The following is a 20,065-nucleotide window of genomic DNA, read 5'->3' as shown; positions in this document are numbered from 1 at the left end:
GATCATTATGCTAAGCTAATGGACGGGTCTTGTCCATCACATCATTCTCCTAATGATGTGATCCCGTTCATCAAATGACAACACATGTCTATATGGTCAGGAAACTTAACCATCTTTGATTAACGAGCTAGTCTAGTAGAGGCATACTAGTGACACTTTGTTTTGTCCATGTATTCACACATGTATCAAGTTACTGGTTAATACAATTCTAGCATGAATAATAAACATTTATCATGATATAAGAAATATAAATAACAACTTCATTATTGCCTCTAGGGCATATTTCCTTCAGGCGCGCCCACCCCCTGGGCGCGCCCTCCACCCTTGTGGCCGCCTCGAGGCTCCTCTAGCTTCCACTCTAAGTCTCCTAGGTGTCTTCTGGTCCAAGAAAAATCATGGCGGAAGTTTTATTCCGTTTGGACTCCGTTTGGTATTCCTTTTCTGCGAGACTCTAAAAAAAGAAAAAGAAAAACAGAAACTGGCACCGGGGTCTAGGTTAATAGGTTAGTCCCAAAAATCATATAAAATAGCATATTAATGCATATAAAACAACCAAATCAGATATTATAATAGCATGGAACAATCAAAAATTATAGATACGTTGGAGATGTATTAATACACACTAGTGTAGAAAACGGTAGTGTCGTGATGACTCACAAGTATAGGGGATCAATCGTAGTCCTTTCGATAAGTAAGAGGGTCGAACCCAACGAGGAGCAGATGGAAATGACAAGTGGTTTTCAGCAAGGTATTTTCTGCAAGCACTGAAATATTCGGTAACAGGTAGTTTGATAGCAAGATAATTTGTAGTGAGAAAGTAACGGTACGGTAAATAAAGTGCAGCAAGGTAGCCCAATCCTTTTTGTGGAAAAGGACAGGCCCAAACGGTTTCTTATAATAAGCAAAGCGTTCTTGAGGGTACACATGAATTTCATCATGTTGGCTTGATTCGTGTCTGCTACTTTGATAATTTGATATGTGGGTGGATCGGTGCTTAGGTGCTGTTCTTACTTGAACAAACATCCTACTTATGATTAACCCCCTCGCAAGCATCTGCAACTACGCGAAAAGTATTTAGATAAAATCTAACCATAGCATTAAACTTTTGGATCCAAATCGGTCCCTTACGAAGTAGCGCATAAACTAGGGTTTAAGCTTCTGTCACTATAGCAACCCATCATCTAATAACTACTCCACAATGCATTCCCTTAGGCCCTAATGTCGGGGGAAACGACACCTACGGGATCACGTAGAATCCCTTTTGCTACGGTTGGCGGGCGCGGGGCTGTGGAAAGAGCGGGATTAGAAGATCAACGCAAGGGTGATTATCCAGGTTCGGGCCGCAAGTGATGCGTAATACCCTACTCCTGCTGGTTTATGTTTATCTGGTGTTCTTGGACTAGCTACAAAGCGTGCAGGGTCCAAAAAGTCTGAATCCTCTCTCAGTACGCCGCAGGCCTCCTTTTATAGTTGAAGGGGTTGCCACAATGGCACACAGGAGGTGGAAAGCTATACAGTGGTCGAGTCTATCTCCTGGCACCGTAGGACAAACACATTTAATGCACTGCCAACGTGCCCTTCTTGCTTTATCGGGGACGGCAAGGAAGTCCGTCCCAGCTGTCGCCGCCTCGCCTGGCTTCGGCGCGCGTCCGAGTTGACGAGGCGTGTAGTGCCATGCAGCCTGGCTGGCTGCTGAGTTGGTGCAGTGACAGAGTCTTCACGAAGATCTGCATGACACCATGCAGGTGCTTGCTGAGTTGGCCTGGAGGTCGCACGCCGCCACGCAGGTGCTCGCCTAGTTGGTGGGCTGGCAGCTGTGTGGGAACGGCGGTAGAGTCTTGGTGGGTGGGGGCCTGGCTGTGGCCCCGCGGATGTCTTCGGCAAGAGTCTTGCCGGGGCTCCGGCAAGGGTTTTGCCATGGCGTCGCGGGGGTCCCCGGCAAGGGTCTTGCCGGGGGATCTCGTGGGTATCCTCGGCAAGGATCTTGCCGAGGATCTTCGTCTTCTGATTCTCATCTAGTCTTGTATGTTCTTGGTCTTCACAAAGATCTGCATGCCACCATGGAGGCGCCACCCGAGCCTTGGTTCTAATGTGGGTGATGGCGTCGGAACTCTTCGGCTCAAGGGTGGCGGCTCTGCTGGCGTTGGGCAAGTTGCCCCGGCAAGGTTCTTTCCCGGGGCTGTGGAGGCCGCCCCGGCAAGGGCCTTGCCGGGGGAGTTCACCTCTCCCTTCTGCTCTTCGTGTTTCTGGCTTGGCGTTGCTCTGGTCGTCTTGTGCCTTCGCTTCCTTCCTCTGCCTCGCCAAGTGTGGCCGCAGGCGCGGCTCTAACTGCCTGTGCACAAGTAAAGGGGTACAGAATAGGACCCCTACTTTTGTACACCGACAGGAGCTCCCGGGCCTGGGCCACACATAAGTACGACGTGTTGTTGGGCTAGGCCCAAAACGGTGCGCGGGCATGCGGGGCCGAGTTTTACTGCAGTAACTCCCTTGCCGGTTGCGCTTCCCCACGACCCGTGTTGAATGCGTGACGTGGGGGTCGTGCGTGGAATGACCGCAGCATGCTCGCGTCATCCCGTGGTGAAAGGCGGCTTGCGTGTCCCTTTAAAACTGCAAGGCCGCTACCCATTTACTCTCTCCGCCTTGGAACCATCATTCCACGTTTACCACTACGTCTGCCCCTTGCGCCACGTATGCCGCAAGCACGACATGGGGTAGGTGACAGATGCATGGAATATGGGAAGGCGCGCGGGGGCCGATACTCACGTGCCTTTGATTGGGCGGGGAGGGCGGTCGATGGCCTTGCTCGTTGCCACTTAATGAGCCGGACCTAAGCGGGCTCTTCAGAGGCATAGAGCTAGTCTTTTGGCCTTCCCCGCTCAGCTATAAAAAGGGAACTCAGGGGTAGGAGGAAGAGCATCTCCCCGTGCCTCCCCTCTGTCTCCATTCTTCATCCACTATTCATGGCGAGAGGGCGTGGTCGCGGCCGTTCTTCCGTGGAGGCGACCAGGTCTTCCTCCCGCCAGAGAGCTGCGGCGGTCAAGGAAGAGTCAGATGCCCAAGGTGAAGGCCATGCTCAAGGCGGGGGTGCCGGACGGGGCCGCGGTCGGCGAGGTGGATGAGGCAGAGGTGGGCGCGGAAGGGGGACGCCTGCGTCGCCTCCATCTCCGTCGCCATCTCCTCCACCATCTCCTCCTGCTTCGTCGAGTGGTCACATTGGGGACACGGCGCTCGAGTTTATTCTGCAGCTGCGTGGGCCACTGCGTAGCCGCCTTTGCCTTCCTGGGGCGTGCGCGAGGGTGCTGGAGATCGACCGGCCACCGCAGCTGAGGCTTCATATGAAGGGGTGTTGCCACGGCGACATGTGGGTGAACACAAGGTTTCCCGCCCCTCATGTAATGCTCCTTCGTCGGGGCTGGAAAACCTTGGCACATGCCCATTGCTTGATGGATGGGCACGTCCCCTGCTTCAAGCTAGCGGAGAGCGACCTGCTCTCCATCAAGGTCTTCGGGCGCTCGGGACACAGGCTAGGGTGCTGTGCGGAGAGCTCGACCGACGACGAAAGCTCCTCCTCGAGCGACAACGACATGGAGGACAGCGACAATGACGAGGAGGACAGCGACATCGACGACGAGGGTAGCGGGCAGGAGGATGACGGGTCCGACTAGGTGTCGAACACACCATCCCTGGGCGACGCCGACAACACCACCATTTGCATCGCCGGCTCCTTGACCTTCTCGGGGCCGCTTCTTCTGGTGGCTGGCGTTGGAGGGCTGGAGAAGGCGAAGATGGCGGGTGGCGGGCCGTCAACTCAGAGTATGATGGCACCGATGCCTTCGTCGCGTATTGCCGGCCTGCTGCCTCATCTTTCGGCCCCTTCCCCGGCACCGTCATCACCAGCCTTCTCTTGGTGTCTTCTGCTGCTCGTACCTCGCCTAGGCGCCCCTTTTGCCCTCCCGCTTATCCTGATTTGTTTCCTGAGGAGAGGGACAAGAAAGGGATTACGGGCATCTTATCCTTTTTTAGTTTTTAAGCCTGTGGGCATTTGTCAGATTTAAACCTTGTAATCCCCTTGCTCATGTTTTCATTCCGTATGAACTGTACTTGTTTGGAACGTATTAAAGAAAAAGGGTGCTTGACGGGTTCTTTGTGCGTGAGCGAGGCCCATGCCAAGGAATGAATCCTTGTTATTCCTAAGATAAACATTGTCGCCCGGCAACAGGCCTCGCCGTCCCCTTACTTCATAGCATGACCGTACTCACGCTCTCGGCAGAGGCAGGGGCGAAGTAGGATTAGGCCCTTCGTTTACTTCCTCGTCACCGCATCTACAACCAAGTTCCGGCCCAGAGAATAGTTCTTGGGCATAGGAAAGGGGGAGCACGATGGCCCAGGAATAAACGAGGCTTCATACGTCCCAGTTCCATACGGAAATGCATAACAGGGGATAAAAGACTTATCTGAATCTGCAGCCCCCGGCAACCTTGGCTTGCCGTGGTTGGATACTTGAATCTGCAGCCCACGGCAATGGCTTGCCGGGGTCGAGGATGTCAATCTGTTTCCCTGCCCTTAAATGGCTTGGCAGAAACGCCTGTGCAGCCTGCGAACCATAGAAAGGACTGGAATGGACGGAAAGACACACACCCGACCTCCATGCTAGGGGCTAGTTGCCGCTGAGCACTATCAACCCTACCAAAGAGAGAGACTTAACCTAGCATGCATGCTAAAACTTAGGGCGCCAGCGCTTCATTTATTTATGCTGAGGATCTTTGCCCGCCTCTGCACAAAGGGTTACATGCCTTGTCGGCAAGGCTTGTACAAAAGGTGGTTTGCCGAGAGGCCCGGTAACCGTGCCTCATGGGTAAAACTTACGAAGATGTTAGATGTTCTAGGAGTTGCTCACTGGGATACCATCTTCGGTCTCCAGGCGGACTGCACAAGGCCTGGTGACTCGTATTACCCGATAAGGGCCTTCCCACTTTGGCGTCAACTTGTTGGAATTCTTGGCCGACTGAACACGCTGAAGAACAAGGTCGCCTTCCTCAAGACTTCGGGCATGAACCTTGCGGCTATGGTAGCGGCGCAAGGCTTGCTGTAGCATGCAGCCCGCACAGCCGCCCGAAGACGATCTTCCTCAAGGAGCGTCGCGTCATCTTGCTGGAACTGCTCTTGCTCAAGCTCCTCACAAGCGAGCACTCGAGGTGACCCGTATGTGAGTTCCGTGGGGAGAACTGCTTCTGCCCCGTGTACCAGGGCAAAGGGTGTTTGGCCAGTGGCTCGATTTGGTGTCGTCCTAATTGACCAAAGAACCGTTGGCAACTCATCAATCCAGTGCCTTCCGCATTTGTGCAGCTTGTCAAAAGTTCTGGTCTTGAGGCCCCGCAGCACTTCCGCATTCGCCCTCTCAGCTTGGCCGTTACTTCTAGGATGGGCAACAGAAGCGAAACAGACCTTGCTGCCGAGGTCTTGAGTGTACTGCATAAAAGCACGGCTTGTGAACTGCGTGCCGTTGTCGGTGATGACTCTGTTCGGCACACCAAAACAGCAAACTAGCTCCTTGAAGAACTTGACGGCTGACTGTGCTGTCACCTTCCTCACTGCTTCCACTTCGGGCCACTTTGTGAACTTGTTGATTGCGACGTACAAGTACTCAAAGCCCCCGACAGCACGGGGGAAGGGGCCCAGTATGTCAAGCCCCCAGACTGAGAATGGCCAGGAGAGAGGGATTGTTTGAAGGGCTTGAGCTGGTTGATGATGCTTCTTCGAATGGAACTGACATGCTTCACACTTGGTTACTAGCGCAGCTGCATCCTGAAGGGCTGTGGGCCAGAAGAAACCTTGCCGGAATGCCTTGTCGGCATGGGCTCTTGACCCTATGTGGGAGCCACACATACCTCCATGTATCTCTGCCAACAGCTCCAGTCCGTCCTCTTGAGGGATGCACTTCAGCCTGACATCGTTTGGTCTCCTCCTGTACAGGGTATCATCCACAAACTGGTACATGTTGGACCGATGGGCTACTCTTTCTGCTTCTTCCTGCTCCTAAGGGAGTTCCCCTGTTTGGAGGAAACAGACGTGTGCTGTGCCCACGTCGGGGCCTGGGGCTCGACGGCGAGGACTAAAGGCTCATCTTCGGCCATAGGGGCGGCCGCCTCTACGGTCAGGGCCTGGGGCCCTACCGGAGGTGGTTGCCCCTCGGCAAGCTTGGGGTACCCGGCAACCTCCTTGCCGGCGGCTCCTAGGAGCTCGGCGGGAAGGTACTTGCCGGGGCTTGTCTTCCTTCGCTTGTTCTGCCCTGCTGATGGCTCTACGGATGGCTGAATTAAGTGAAGTACAAAGGTACCTGGTTCCACATGCAACTTGAGGGCAGCGCGTTTCGACAGGTCATCGGCAATGTTGTTCTCCGCTCGGGGAACATGTTCTGCCTGCAAGCCGGCGAAACGTTCTTCCAACTTCCTCACTTCATTCACGTAGGCCTCCGTCAACGGGCTCTGGTAATCTTTGTTAACTTGCTTGACGACGAGCTGCGAATCACCTCTGATGACGAGCTTCTTGATTCCGAGGTCTGTCGTGATCCTGAGACCGGCAAGCAACCCCTCGTACTCCGCCGTATTGTTCGTTGATTTTTCTAGGGGAAAGTGCATCTGGATTACGTACTTGAGGTGCTCTCCGGTGGGTGCGACGAGTAGTATGCCGGCACCAGCACCTTGGAGTGAGAAAGCTCCGTCAAAGTACATAATCCACTCACTGCTCGTCTCCTTGCCGGGAAGGGTGGTCTCTTGAATCTCCTCGTCAGGCGTTGCGATCCATTCTGCTATGAACTCTGCCAGGGCTCGGCTCTTGATTGTTGAAGTACTTTCAAACTTGAGGCCAAAGCTTGACAGCTCCAACGCCCACTCCATAATCCTCCCAGTTGCATCTGGGTTGTGCAAGATTCGTTGCAACGGGAGGCGAGTGACGACGGTGATCTCATGTGCTTGGAAATAGTGGCGCAGCTTTCTCGAGGCCATGAGGAGGCCGAAAAGTAGCTTCTGCATACCAGAATATCTTGACCTAGCCCCCTGCAAGAGGTAACTGACAAAATAAACTGGGTGTTGTACCATCTTCTTCTTCTGTCCCACTTTGCTCATCTGCTCAGACTCCGCCTTGCCGGGATCGGGCCCTGCCGGGGGTTCCGTCTTGCCGGGGTCAGACTCTGTCGGGGAGGGCCCCGGCCCGACACCCGATGGCTCTGCTGCTATCGCTGCTTCTTCCCCAAGTTCCCTCTGCACCACCAGCGCGGCACTGACCACTTGATTCGTTGCTGCCAAGTATAGTAGCAACGTCTCTTGTGGTTTGGGCGCGACTAGTATTGGCATGGAGGAGAGATACCTCTTCAAATCTTGCAGTGCAGCCTCTGCCTCCAGAGTCCACTTTACTGGACCCGCCTTTTTCAAAACTTTGAAAAAGGGGAGGGCGTGCTTAGCAGATTTGGAGATGAACCTACTCAGGGCGGCAACGCAGCCGGCGAGCCTACTGACATCTTTGACCCGCTTCGGTGCTTCAATCTGCTCGATCGCCTTGATCTTGTCGGGATTTGCTCCAATTCCGCGCTGAGACACAAAGAACCCGAGAAGTTTGCCGGATGGGACACCGAACACACACTTCTCTGGGTTGAGCTTGAGGTCGATCTTGCGCAGGTTTGCAAATGTTTCCTCTAGATCTTGCACGAGCGTGGCCCTGTCCTTGGTTTTGACCACTATATGATCCATATAGGCTTCCATATTTCTATGCAGCTGGGGCTCAAAACCCATTTGGACCACTCGGGAAAACGTCGAGCCAGCGCTCTTCAACCCAAAAGGCATCCGTACAAAACAGTACGTACCACATGGGGTGATGAACGCGATCTTCTCTTCGTCTTCCTTCATCATGAAGATCTGGTGGTATCCTAAATAGGCGTCAAGGAATGACAGCAGGTCACACCCGGCAGTGGCGTCTACAATCTGGTCGAAGCGTGGCAGGGGAAAGGATCCTTTGGACAAGCTTTATTGATATCTGTGTAGTCAATACATAGTCTCCACTTCCCATTTGCCTTACGCACCACCACCGATTTGTCGGCGTTCTGGGAACGGGGGTCCCCAGACTTGCCTGCCTGCGGCCCACGGCGTGGCTGTGCTAGCAGGCCCGTATGACCCATCTTCATCAACAAGACATTCAAGACCCTCGCGAGGGGCCAAGCCTCGCGAGGCGGACGACACAAGACCTCCTCAGGAGCGGCCTCACCAGGCTGCCTCGCGAGGAGCGGAGATATCAAGGCAGGGCAAACCTCGCGAGGCTCTCGTGACGTGAGCCATGACGATCAGGAACAGGCGGGCGCCAGCGCGTGCAGTGTCCTTGTTTCCTCTTCGGTGCCAAGGAGGCAAGCGCAAGCACGGGGTACCGAGGCATCAAGCAAATGTTTCCATATCAGTGCAACGAGATCAAGACTAGCAGGACGACAGGACGGAGGTCACCGTGGAGCCCAAGACGGCGTCATCACCAGAGCCTTTGGCAGGCGAAGACCGCTTTTTGTCAGGATAAGCTGTACTAGCTGTCCCCTTTCAAATTGGCTGTTGTTGGCTCCCTTCCCGCTCAATATTTGGGGAGAGGACCAGGGCCTATATAAGTGGAACTAGCCACCGCAGTAGAGGCATCTGATCTGATCTGGAGCCAATCCTTAGCCACCCACCGAGCACAAGAACACCTCAACCTCAGGAGGTTGTTCTTCCCCTTGTAACTGTTCATCATCAGCCCAAGAGGCAATCCACCACCACCACACTGGAGTAGGGTATTACACCACAACGGTGGCCCGAACCAGTATAAAATCTTCTGTCTTTGTGTTGTGAGTTTGTCGAGTTCGTCCGCGAGATCTTAGCGAGCTAGGGCGTAGATCGGTAGGGAGGAAATCTTCGCGCGCACCCTAGTGTTCGAACCTTAAGGGTTTTGCCGGAACCCGTGATCCGACATTTGGCGCGCCAGGTAGGGGTGCGCCGGAGCTTCCCTTCCGTCGTTCGCGTCCAGTTACTCCGTCGTCTCCATGGCGGACGCTCGCCAAGCTCGTGCTGAGCGCCGGGCTGCCTTGGCCACCCGCGTCGCTCGGACGGCTCCCGTCGATGGGCCACCTCGTCGTTCTCCATCTCCTGCCTCCAACGCTGCCACCGGCCCGGCGGGGAACGAGCAGCAAGCGTCCTCGCCGCACCCCTTGGTGCAGCAGGACGGCCGCACCGCCACTCCATCGCTAACCGCGGCTGGCTCCTCGTCCCACGCTCGTCGCGCTCCCATGGACGCACGGGCCGCGCTCCTCATGGCGCACAAGCTCCTGCGCTACCACCCGGTTGACGACCTCTACGAGGACTGGCTCGACCGCATCGCCGAGCTCGTCCGCGCCGCAGGGGGCTCCCCTACGCCATCCCTCTCTCTGCCTCACGCTCCGCCAGCTACAGGCGACGTAGCTCACGGAGCACCTCCGCCACCTCTGCCCCAAGATGGCGCCTTGGCACCGAGGCGTGCGGTTCCACGACGCGATTCGCTGCGTCCGGCGCCCACGCGTGAAGAAGGAAGCTTCCAAGAAGTTCCTCGACCGCAAGAGAATGCTCCGCCCCTCCTCGCACCACCGCGCCATGATCGTCAGCCGCGGCAGGGCCCCGTGCCGCTTGCTATGGCGGCACGTGGGCATCAAGACCAAGCTCCACCTCCAAGACGGGCCCCGGCGACCACGGCCGGCTGCCGCGCCTTCACCCCCGAGCTGCGTAGCGTCGCCTGGTCGGGCAAGTTCAAGCCAGATCTGCCTCCTCGCTACGACGGCACCCTCGACCCCGCGGAGTTCCTGCAGCTCTACGAGCTGAGCATCGAGGTGGCCAACGGCGACGAGAAAGTCATGGCGAACTGGTTCCCTATGGCACTCAAAGACGGCGCCCGTTCGTGGCTCCTGAACCTGCCTCCAGGCTCGATCTCCTCCTGGGACGAGATGCGCGACCGCTTCGTCGCCAACTTCCAAGGCACTCGCGACCGCCCGCCGGCCGCGGGTGACCTACGCCGCGTCAAGCAACAACCAGGAGAGACCCTCCAGAAATACATCCAGCGCTTCAACAACGTCCGCCTCAAGATTCCCAAGGTCACGGACGAGGCCATCATCTCCGCATTCTCTGACGGCATCCGCGACATCAAGATGAAGGTGGATCTCGCTATCCACGAGGAGCTGTGCACATCTCAGGAGCTGTTCAACCTGGCGACTAAGTGCGCAAGAGCTGAGGAAGGGCGCCTCTCCCTCCTCGAGCTGCCAGCTGCGGGCCCGGAGGAGAAGAAAGCCAAGGCCAATGACGTGAAACACAAGGAAGCGGCCGTGCTCGCAGCGGAGCCAGACACCAAGCAAGGCAGAGACCAGCCCGAGTCATCCAAGAGCAGCCGACCGTTCTGCGCCTTTCACAACCTGAACACCCACAACACCAGCGACTGTCAATAGCTCAGAGCCATTCGTGAAGGACGCTTCGGTCGACGCCCCGAGCGCAGTGACCGGGGCTAGGCCGAGGAGGAGGACGTGGAGGCGTACGCTGGGACGACCGTGGCCCGCGCCAAGACTGGCGCGACCGGCCTCGTGAGGACCGCTGGCAGGATCATCCTCGCGAGGGCGCCTGGAGGGACCAGCCTCGTGAGGATCGACCTCAGGGGAACGCCGGTCTTCCCCCGCTGCCGCCACCACCAAGAAGGAATGACGACCACCATCAGGACGAGGGGGCTGGGGGCTTCCAGGAGCCACGCGCTATCGCCTGCATCTTGGGCGGAGCCCAGGCCCCAGCCTCGCAGCGTATCTTCAAACAGTTTGCTCATGAAGTGAATGCAGTCCTCCCCAAGCTAGAGGCCACGCGCCCGCTCAAGTGGTCCCAGTGCGCCATCACCTTCAACTCGGCAGATCAGCTCAAGTGCGCAGCGACCGCTGGCGCCGTCCCAATGCTTTGTTCCCCAGTCATCAGCAACGTGCAAGTTACCAAGACCCTCATCGACGGCGGCACAGGGCTGAACGTCCTGTCCGTCGACACGTTCGACAACCTCCAAGTGCCATATGGCCAACTTCAGCCTACCAAGCCCTTCTCAGGAGTGACCGACGGCTCCACCACACCGATAGGGCAGGTCCGCCTCCCTGTCACCTTCGTAGAATGCAAGAACTACCACACCGAACTCATCGACTTCGACGTCGCACTCATCCATCTGCCGTACAATGCCATCCTCGGGTATCCAGCCCTGGCCAAGTTCATGGCGGTGACACACCGCGGCTACAACGTCCTCAAGATGCCGGGAAGCGGCGGAATCATCACGGTCCCATGCGAGGAAAGAGACGCGGTGTGCTCCCTCGAGCGTGCCTTCCAAGCTGCAGCAATCGACGACCCCGACAGCAAGGGCAAGGGCCCTCCGGAGGCCATCCCTAAGAAGAAGAAGTAGTTGCGCCGTGCCGGACCTCAGGAGGGTGGCGTCGTAACTGGAACCTCGTCAGGATCAGCGCCCGCTCCAGGGGCGCCTCCCTCCGTCGCATAGGAAGGTGCGCCCAGCGCCCTCCTCGGGCAGGGCTCAGGGGCTCTCTTCTGGAGGGCCTCAGACCTTGTCAACATCACGAGGGAGGCGCTTGGGCACCACTTGGAGGCGTGCTTCACGGCACGTTTCCCTCAGGAGGACACAGGGCGAGGAGCGCCCACCGCTCAGGAATTCATCACCAAGACCACTCAGGAACTGCAAGACGCAAGGGCCATGCACGGCGACCGCTGCTCACGAGGCGCAGCTCCCCTTCCAGGCAAGGATGCCGGGCTGCGCGTCTGCATCGATGTTCCAGGGCTCAACAGGGCCGCATCTCAGGAGCCTTTCTGGCCTTCGCGCGTGGGCCGTTGCGGGGGTCCACCACACAGCTACGTTCGCATGCCTTTCGGCCTGCCGAGCGTGTCGTCAGCCTATCAGCTCAACCTGCGACGTGTCCTGGCGGCTCAGGAGGCCAGGCACCATGCCGTCCTGGAAGAGATGGAAACGGTCCTCGGGGAACCACCTGAGCCCCCAGAGCCTCCCGAGGCTCAGGACCCTGGTGGCTCGTGAGGAGCGACCCCGTCACCGCGTACCTTCAGCTGCCCCAACTCTCCTTCAACAACAGAACCAGGTGACATTTTCCAAGTTTATTCAGCTGGGAGCGCCCCTCGGGCTGCATCATTCGCAGGTCGCATGGGTCCGTCCCTGTGGCATGTATCCCTTTTTTATGTCTTTAGCTTACCCTGTTGGGGGTGCCCCTCGGGCTGCATCATCCCAAGCCGCTCGGGCCTAACCCAGTGGCATGTATCTTCCCTGCTTTTACTTAAGCATGCTGCTTTCATGTTTAACCTATCCATGGTTACTACCTGCTCGATTGCCATCTGCCATGGGTCCACCCCTCTCTCATGCAATTCGCTTGCGCGTTAAAAGGGGGGCTCCTGAGCATCGCGACTCAGGAGCTCTTACTGGCTCTCCAGCCCTCACCCCCTGGCCTTGACCATGGCATCGCGACCTGGCATACCAGCGGCGGCTGAGCTCGCTCGAGGGCTGGGACCTGAGGACGTAGAGCACCAATACCTAACCATCTCGCGGGAACACACAGCTATCAAGGACCCAAGACCAGGCGCAACCCTCCTTGAGGTAGGGCTTCGTGAGTCCCGCGCTAGCTCACGAGTGCCCAGATACACCTCGCAGCCCTGCCATGCAAGCCACGTGTCAGGGCGGGGCTGTACACACCCCGGGGGCTCTCCTCACAGGGAGCCCCCCCCCCCACGCACAAGTGGAAGCACCATGCTCCACGCTGGCCGTCGACACTACCGAGGAGCGGCTATGCCCGTGCACAAGCGGAAGCACTATGCTCCGCGCTGGTGATAAACAACTGAGGGTAGCTTCACGGTCGTACCAACCTCAGGGAGCCCAGAGCTCAATGTCCGGCCTCACCGCAACGCCTCCCCTCGGGAGAGCCGCGCGAGGGGGCTGGAGACGGGGCTGCGCTCGGGTCACGCCCAAGCGTACGCCGCCCAACCAGGTCTCCCGGACCTGGGGGCTGCGCTCGGTCACGCCCAAGCGCACGCCACCCAACCAGGTCTCCCGGACCTGGTCGTCGCACGCCCCTCCCGAGACCTCGGCGAGGGCAGGTATGGAGATTGTTTGCACGTCAAGGGGGGCTCCTGAGCATCGCGACTCAGGAGCCTAACTGGTCACATAGCCCCTCACTCCTTGGTCCGTCCTGGTCTCCGGTCGGCCCGATGGCAGTCGAGGTATGCGCAGGGCCAGGCTCTGCCGACGCAGAACACAAAGAAGATAGGAAGAAAATCGCAAAATCTCGAAGCAGATATTACAAGACATATTGTTCCCACAATATCAAACGCAAGTTTAATGCCTCCACGAGGCCTGATGCATGACTGCAGGAATAAAACAGGAAAGGAGCCGCAGGTCACCCCTGAACACCATCGATGCCCGTGGGCGGCACTCCCCGTTGGTGGTGTTGCCTTCGCCTTGGTCACCGGCCGGAGCTGCAGCAGTGGCCTCGCCTCCGGCCAAGGTTGCGGAGGCAAAGCCGCGGAACTTCTTCAGCAGGGCCTCCACCTGACCTTGCATGGCTGCGGCGGCAGTTGTGCAGTGCTCATGAGCCACAGGCTCCAGCAGCTCATCAAGACGAGCGCTGGGGTCGCGAAGGTGCAGGTGGCTGAAGACGCGAGTCAACGCAGCTGAAGAAAGGACACGAGCTTCTGCCTCTGCCATGGGACTGATACCCTCCACGACTTCCTCGAGCGCCTTCACCAAGAAGGGGAGCAGCTGGGCGGGGCCGTCCTCATCGGTGGTCAGCGGCCTCTCCAAGCGTTCTCGTAGAGCGTCTTCAGTGCCACACGAGACCTCTCCTCGAGATCGGCAAAGGCCGCGCGGTCTTCAGCCAGGACCCTCGCCTTGGCGTCAAGATCGACCTCCGTCGCCTTCACCTTTCGCTCCAGCTCCTCCAGCTGGCTGCGCTCAGCAGCCTGCGTCTTCTCCAGCTCCTCCAACTTGGAGTCACCGTTCTTGATGGCGTCCTCCCGGGCCCTCATCTCCCAGTCCTTCACCTGGCGGCCGCGGGCTTCTTCCGCGTGTTGGTCGCGCAGACGCTTCAGCTCGTCCTCCAGCTCTTGGCAGCGGCCGCGGGCGGCCTCGGCGTCCTTCAGTGCCGCGTCGTGGTCAGCCGCGGCTTTGACGGCGCTCTGCTTCTCCTTCTCGAAGGATGCCGCGGCCTGGCTCAGCGCCGCTCGGACCGTCGAGTTAGAGTGAAGCCAGCCGGAGGCCAGTTCCAGGTGCTCGGCCACCAGGCGTGGGTCCGCGCCCAGAAGGTCTTCCCGCAGCTGTGCCATCTCTGAAAGAACGCGCTCGAGGGCGGTGGAGGAAGCAGAAGAGCCTGGGAGCAGTGGCGCGACAGAAGGAGGAATCGACGTCGTCACCAGAGCCTGGGAGATCAAGGGCTCCTGAGCCCTTGGGACCTCATCAGCCGGGCCAGGCGCTGGCACTTCCGGAGCCAGCGGGGCCATGGGGGCTGACTCCTCCCGACGTTGCTCCCCTTGGCCTCACGAGGGCGACCGGGCTGGGGAGGTGCGAGTGCTGCCACCTCCTTTCTCTGACGAGGGGGCGCGGCCGCCGTGTCCTCCTTCCGTTTCTTCGCCGAAGGCACTGGCCTGATCAACCAAGGACGAACGTCAGGAAATAGCAAGCCTAAGCAGAAGCAAGACGAAGCTCAAAACACTTACTGATCCACCGCGGCGTATTCCACCCTCCACTTGGGAAGCTTGAAGCCTCGAAGCCTGAGGCATCGGCGCGCGGACTCCGAGAGCAGAAGACGGCGCCCGACGAACTCCGGCAGCACTTCCGCCGAGTGGAAGCGTGGTCGGGGAGGCCGCGCGACCACGACACGCCTCCCCTCATCGATGGGGCTGCCACGACCGGAGCAACCCCTGCCACGCGCAGCGGCACCACCCTGGGAGCAAGGGGCCACGGCGGGAGTCGCGGCGTGCTTACGGGGACGACCACGTCCCCGCTTGGGCGCCCGGGAGCCGGGCCCCTCGCGAGGGGCCTTTCCTTTCTCTGCGGCGGAGAACCTCTTCGACATCGCCATTGGAGCTGGCGATGGAGCAAAGAAGAACAAGCAAGCGAACAAGGAATTTATAGCGGAAGAAGGCCAACCGGCGTCTCCCACGATCACAGGTAATGATGATTTTCCTTGCAAGTCGTAGGGACTTGTCAAGTCGGGCAGTTGCCGAGGCAGCGTGGGGAAGCGGAGACGCCCATGTCCAATCAACCGCCACGCGTCGACCAAGGCCGTAGGCTTTGGGGGCCGGTGGCGCTCCGCACTTGACCCTTGCCTTAGCCTCGAAGCCAAGCCCGAGCGCGCCTTGGGCCCGGGGGCTACTGTCGGTGTTTTGGCAACGGGGGTCCCCAGACTTGCCTGCCTGCGGCCCACGGCGTGGCTGTGCTAGTAGGCTCGTACGGCCCATCTTCATCGACAAGACATTCAAGACCCTCGCGAGGGGCCAAGCCTCGCGAGGCGGACGACACAAGACCTCCTGAGGAGCGGCCTCACCAGGCTGCCTCGCGAGGAGCGGAGATATCAAGGCAGGGCAAACCTCGCGAGGCTCTCGTGACGTGAGCCATGACGATCAGGAACAGGCGGGCGCCAGGCGGGCGCCAGCGCGCGCAGCGTCCTTGTTTCCTCTTCGGTGCCAAGGAGGCAAGCGCATGTGCGGGGTACAGAGGCATCAGGCAAAGGTTTCCATATCAGTGCAATGAGACCAAGACCAGCAGGACGGCAGGACAGAGGTCACCGTGGAGCCTAAGACGGCGTCATCACCAGAGCCTTTGGCAGGCGAAGACCGCTTTTTGTCAGGATAAGCTGTACTAGCTGTCCCCTTTCAAATTGGTCGTTGTTGGCTGCCTTCCCGCTCAATATTTGGGGAGAGGACCAGGGCCTATATAAGTGGAACTAGCCACCGCAGTAGAGGCATATGATCTGATCTGGAGCCAATTCTTAGCCACCCACCGAGCACAAGAACACCTCAACCTCAGGAGGTTGTTCTTCCCCTTGTAACTGTTCATCATCAGCCCAAGAGGCAATCCACCACCACCACACTGGAGTAGGGTATTACACCACAACGGTGGCCCAAACCAGTATAAAATCTTGTGTCTTTGTGTTGTGAGTTTTTCGAGTTCGTCCGCGAGATCTTAGCGAGCAAGGGCGTAGATCGGTAGGGAGGAAATCTTCGTGCACACCCCAGTGTTCGAACCTTAAGGGTTTTGCCGAAACCCATGATCCGACAGGATTGGCCAACCACGTGGGGTGGAGTACTCCTCTAACCAGGCCTGCCGCCTCCAACTTCCTGATCTCTTCTATGATGAACTCTTGTCGCTCCATAGCTTGCTTCCTGACCTTCTACTTGACGGGCCGCGCATGAGGACAGACAACAAGATGGTGCTCAATCACCTCCCTTGGAACGCCGGGGATGTCGGATGCTTGCCATGCAAACACATCGACATTCGCCTGTAGGAAGGCGACGAGCGCGCTTTCCTATTTGCTGTCGAGGGTGGAGCTTATGGTGAAAGCCCCGCCCGTGCCGTCCTCCTTGACGGGGACCTTCTTGGTTTCCGGTGGTGCAGCCTTGGACTTCTTGCTCTTGCCGGTGGAGCTCTCTGGCACGTCCTCAATGGGAGCGCAGCACTCCGAAGAGGCACGCTTGCCGGAGTGGGTGCAAGAGGTCTCGCTGGAAGAGGTCTTGCCGGAAGGAGCCCTGCCGGCCTTCTTCCTCCCTGGGGCTTCAGCGGCAGGAGCAAGTGTCTTTGCGGCGGTTGCTGCAACTGCCTCTCGGTAGAGTTGATCGGCGCAGATGATTGCATCTTTCTTGTCGGAGGGGACAGTGATGACGGTCAGCGGCCCCGACATCTTCAATGTATTGTAGGCGTAGTGAGATGCCACCATGAACTTGGCCAGCGCTGGGCGGCCAAGGATCCCATTGTATGGCAAGGGGATCTCGGCGACATCAAAGAGGATCTTCTCCGTTCTATAGTTCAGCTCGCCCCCAAATGTAACGGGCAGCGTGATTTTACCTTTAGGCTGGCTCCTTCCCGGGTTGACCCCTTCAAACGTGCCCGTCTCTTCGAGGTCTCCATCAGGAATCTGCAGCTGATGTCTACTATGCAACCTTCTTCATGTAGACGTTGTTGGTGAAGGAAATATGCCCTAGAGGCAATAATAAAGTATTATTTATTTCCTTATATCATGATAAATGTTTATTATTCATGCTAGAATTGTATTAACCGGAAACATAATACATGTGTGAATACATAGACAAACAGAGTGTCACTAGTATGCCTCCACTTGACTAGCTCGTTAATCAAAGATGGTTATGTTTCCTAGCCATAGACATGAGTTGTCATTTGATTAATGGGATCACCTCATTAGGAGAATGACGTGATTGACTTGACCCATTCCGTTAGCTTAGCACTCGATCGTTTAGTATGTTGCTATTGCTTTCTTCATGACTTATACATGTTCCTATGACTATGAGATTATGCAACTCCCGTTTACCGGAGGAACACTTTGTGTGCTACCAAACGTCACAACGTAACTGGGTGATTATAAAGGTGCTCTACAGGTGTCTCCAAAGGTACTTGTTGGGTTGGCGTATTTCGAGATTAGGATTTGTCACTCCGATTGTCGGAGAGGTATGGGCCCACTCGGTAATGCACATCACTATAAGCCTTGCAAGTATTGTGACTAATGAGTTAGTTGCGAGATGATGTATTACTGAACGAGTAAAGAGACTAGCCGGTAACGAGATTGAACTAGGTATCGAGATACCGACGATCGAATCTCTGGCAAGTAACATACCGATGACAAAGGGAACAACGTATGTTGTTATGCGGTCTGACCGATAAAGATCTTCGTAGAATATGTGGGAACCAATATGAGCATCCAGGTTCTGCTATTGGTTATTGACCGGAGAGGTGTCTCGGTCATGTCTACATAGTTCTCGAACCCGTAGGGTCCGCACGCTTAAAGTTACGATGACAGTTTTATTATGAGTTTATATGTTTTGATGTACCGAAGGTTGTTCGGAGTCCCGGATGTGATCACGGACATGACGAGGAGTCTCGAAAAGGTCGAGACATAAAGATTGATATATTGGACGACTATATTCGGACACCGGAATTGTTCCGGAGAAGTTTCGGATAAAACCGGAGTGCCGGAGGGGCTACCGGAACCCCCCGGGGAAGTATTGGGCCTTAGTGGGCCTGAGGGGAGAGAGAGGGCAGCAGCCCAGGAGGTGGCGCGCCCCCTCCCATGGGGAGTCCAAATTGGACTAGGGGAGGGGGGGCGGCCCCTCTTTCCCTCTCCCTCTCCCTCTCTTTCCTTCCCCCTTCTCTCTTCCTAGTTGGACTAGGAAAGGGGAGTCCTACTCCTACTAGGAGGAGGACTCCCCCCTCCTTTGCGTGCCCCAAGGGCTGGCCGGCCTCCCCCCTTGCTCCTTTATATACGGGGGCAGGGGGGCACCTCTGAACACACAATTGATATACGATATTTTAGCCGTGTGCGGTGCCCCCCTCCACCATATTACACCTCGATAATATCGTGGCGGAGCTTAGGCGAAGCCCTGCGTCGGTAGAACATCATCATCGTCACCACGTCGTCGTGCTGACGAAACTCTCCCTCAACACTCGGCTGGATCGGAGTTCGAGGGACGTCATCGAGCTGAACGTGTGCTGAACTCGGAGGTGCCGTGCGTTTGGTACTTGATCGGTCGGATCGTGAAGACGTACGACTACATCAACCACGTTGTGTTAACGCTTCCGCTTTCGGTCTATGAGGGTACGTGGACAACACTCTCCCCTCTCATTGCTATGCATCACCATGATCTTGCGTGTGCGTAGGATTTTTTTGAAATTACTACGTTCCCCAACAGTGCCATCCGAGCCTGGTTTTATGCGTTGATGCTACGCACGAGTAGAACACAAGTGAGTTGTGGGCGATATAAGTCATACTGCGTACCAGCATGTCATACTTTGGTTCGGCGGTTTTGTGAGATGAAGCGGCCCGGACCGACATTACGCGTACGCTTACGCGAGACTGGTTTCACCGTTGCGAGCACTCGTTGTTTAAAGGTGACTGGCGGGTGTCTGTCTCTCTCACTTTAGTTGAACCGAGTGTGGCTACGCCCGGTCCTTGCGAAGGTTAAAACAGCACCAACTTGACAAACTATCATTGTGGTTTTGATGCGTAGGTAAGAACGGTTCTTGATAAGCCCGTAGCAGCCACGTAAAACTTGCAACAACAAAGTAGAGGACGTCTAACTTGTTTTTTGCAGGGCATGTTGTGATGTGATATGGTCAAGACATGATGCTATATTTTGTTGTATGAGATGATCATGTTTTGTAACCGAGTTATCGGCAACTGGCAGGATCCATATAGTTGTCGCTTTATTGTATGCAATGCAATCGCCATGTAATTGTTTTACTTTATCACTAAGCGGTAGCGATAGTCGTAAAAGCAATAAGTTGGCGAGACGACAACGATACTACGATGGAGATCAAGGTGTCGCGCCAGTGACGATGGTGATCATGACGGTGCTTCGGAGATGGAGATCACAAGCACAAGATGATGATGGCCATATCATATCACTTATATTGATTGCATGTGATGTTAATCTTTTATGCATCTTATCTTGCTTTGATTGACGGTAGCATTATAAGATGATCTCTCACTAAAATTTCAAGATAAAAGTGTTCTCCCTGAGTATGCACCATTGCGAAAGTTCTTTGTGCTGAGACACCACGTGATGATCGGGTGTGATAGGCTCTACGTTCACATACAACGGGTGCAAAACAGTTGCACACGCGGAATACTCAGGTTAAACTTGACGAGCCTAGCATATGCAGATACGGCCTCGGAACACGGAGACCGAAAGGTCGAGCGTGAATCATATAGTAGATATGATCAACATAGTGATGTTCACCATTGAAACTACTCCATCTCACGTGATGATCGGACATGGTTTAG

This window comes from Triticum aestivum, chromosome 2D, assembly GCF_018294505.1.
Source record: "Triticum aestivum cultivar Chinese Spring chromosome 2D, IWGSC CS RefSeq v2.1, whole genome shotgun sequence".
In the NCBI taxonomy this organism is placed as follows: domain Eukaryota; kingdom Viridiplantae; phylum Streptophyta; class Magnoliopsida; order Poales; family Poaceae; genus Triticum; species Triticum aestivum.
The sequence above is the reverse complement of the archived record's forward strand: the minus strand, read 5'-3'. Positions refer to the sequence as shown.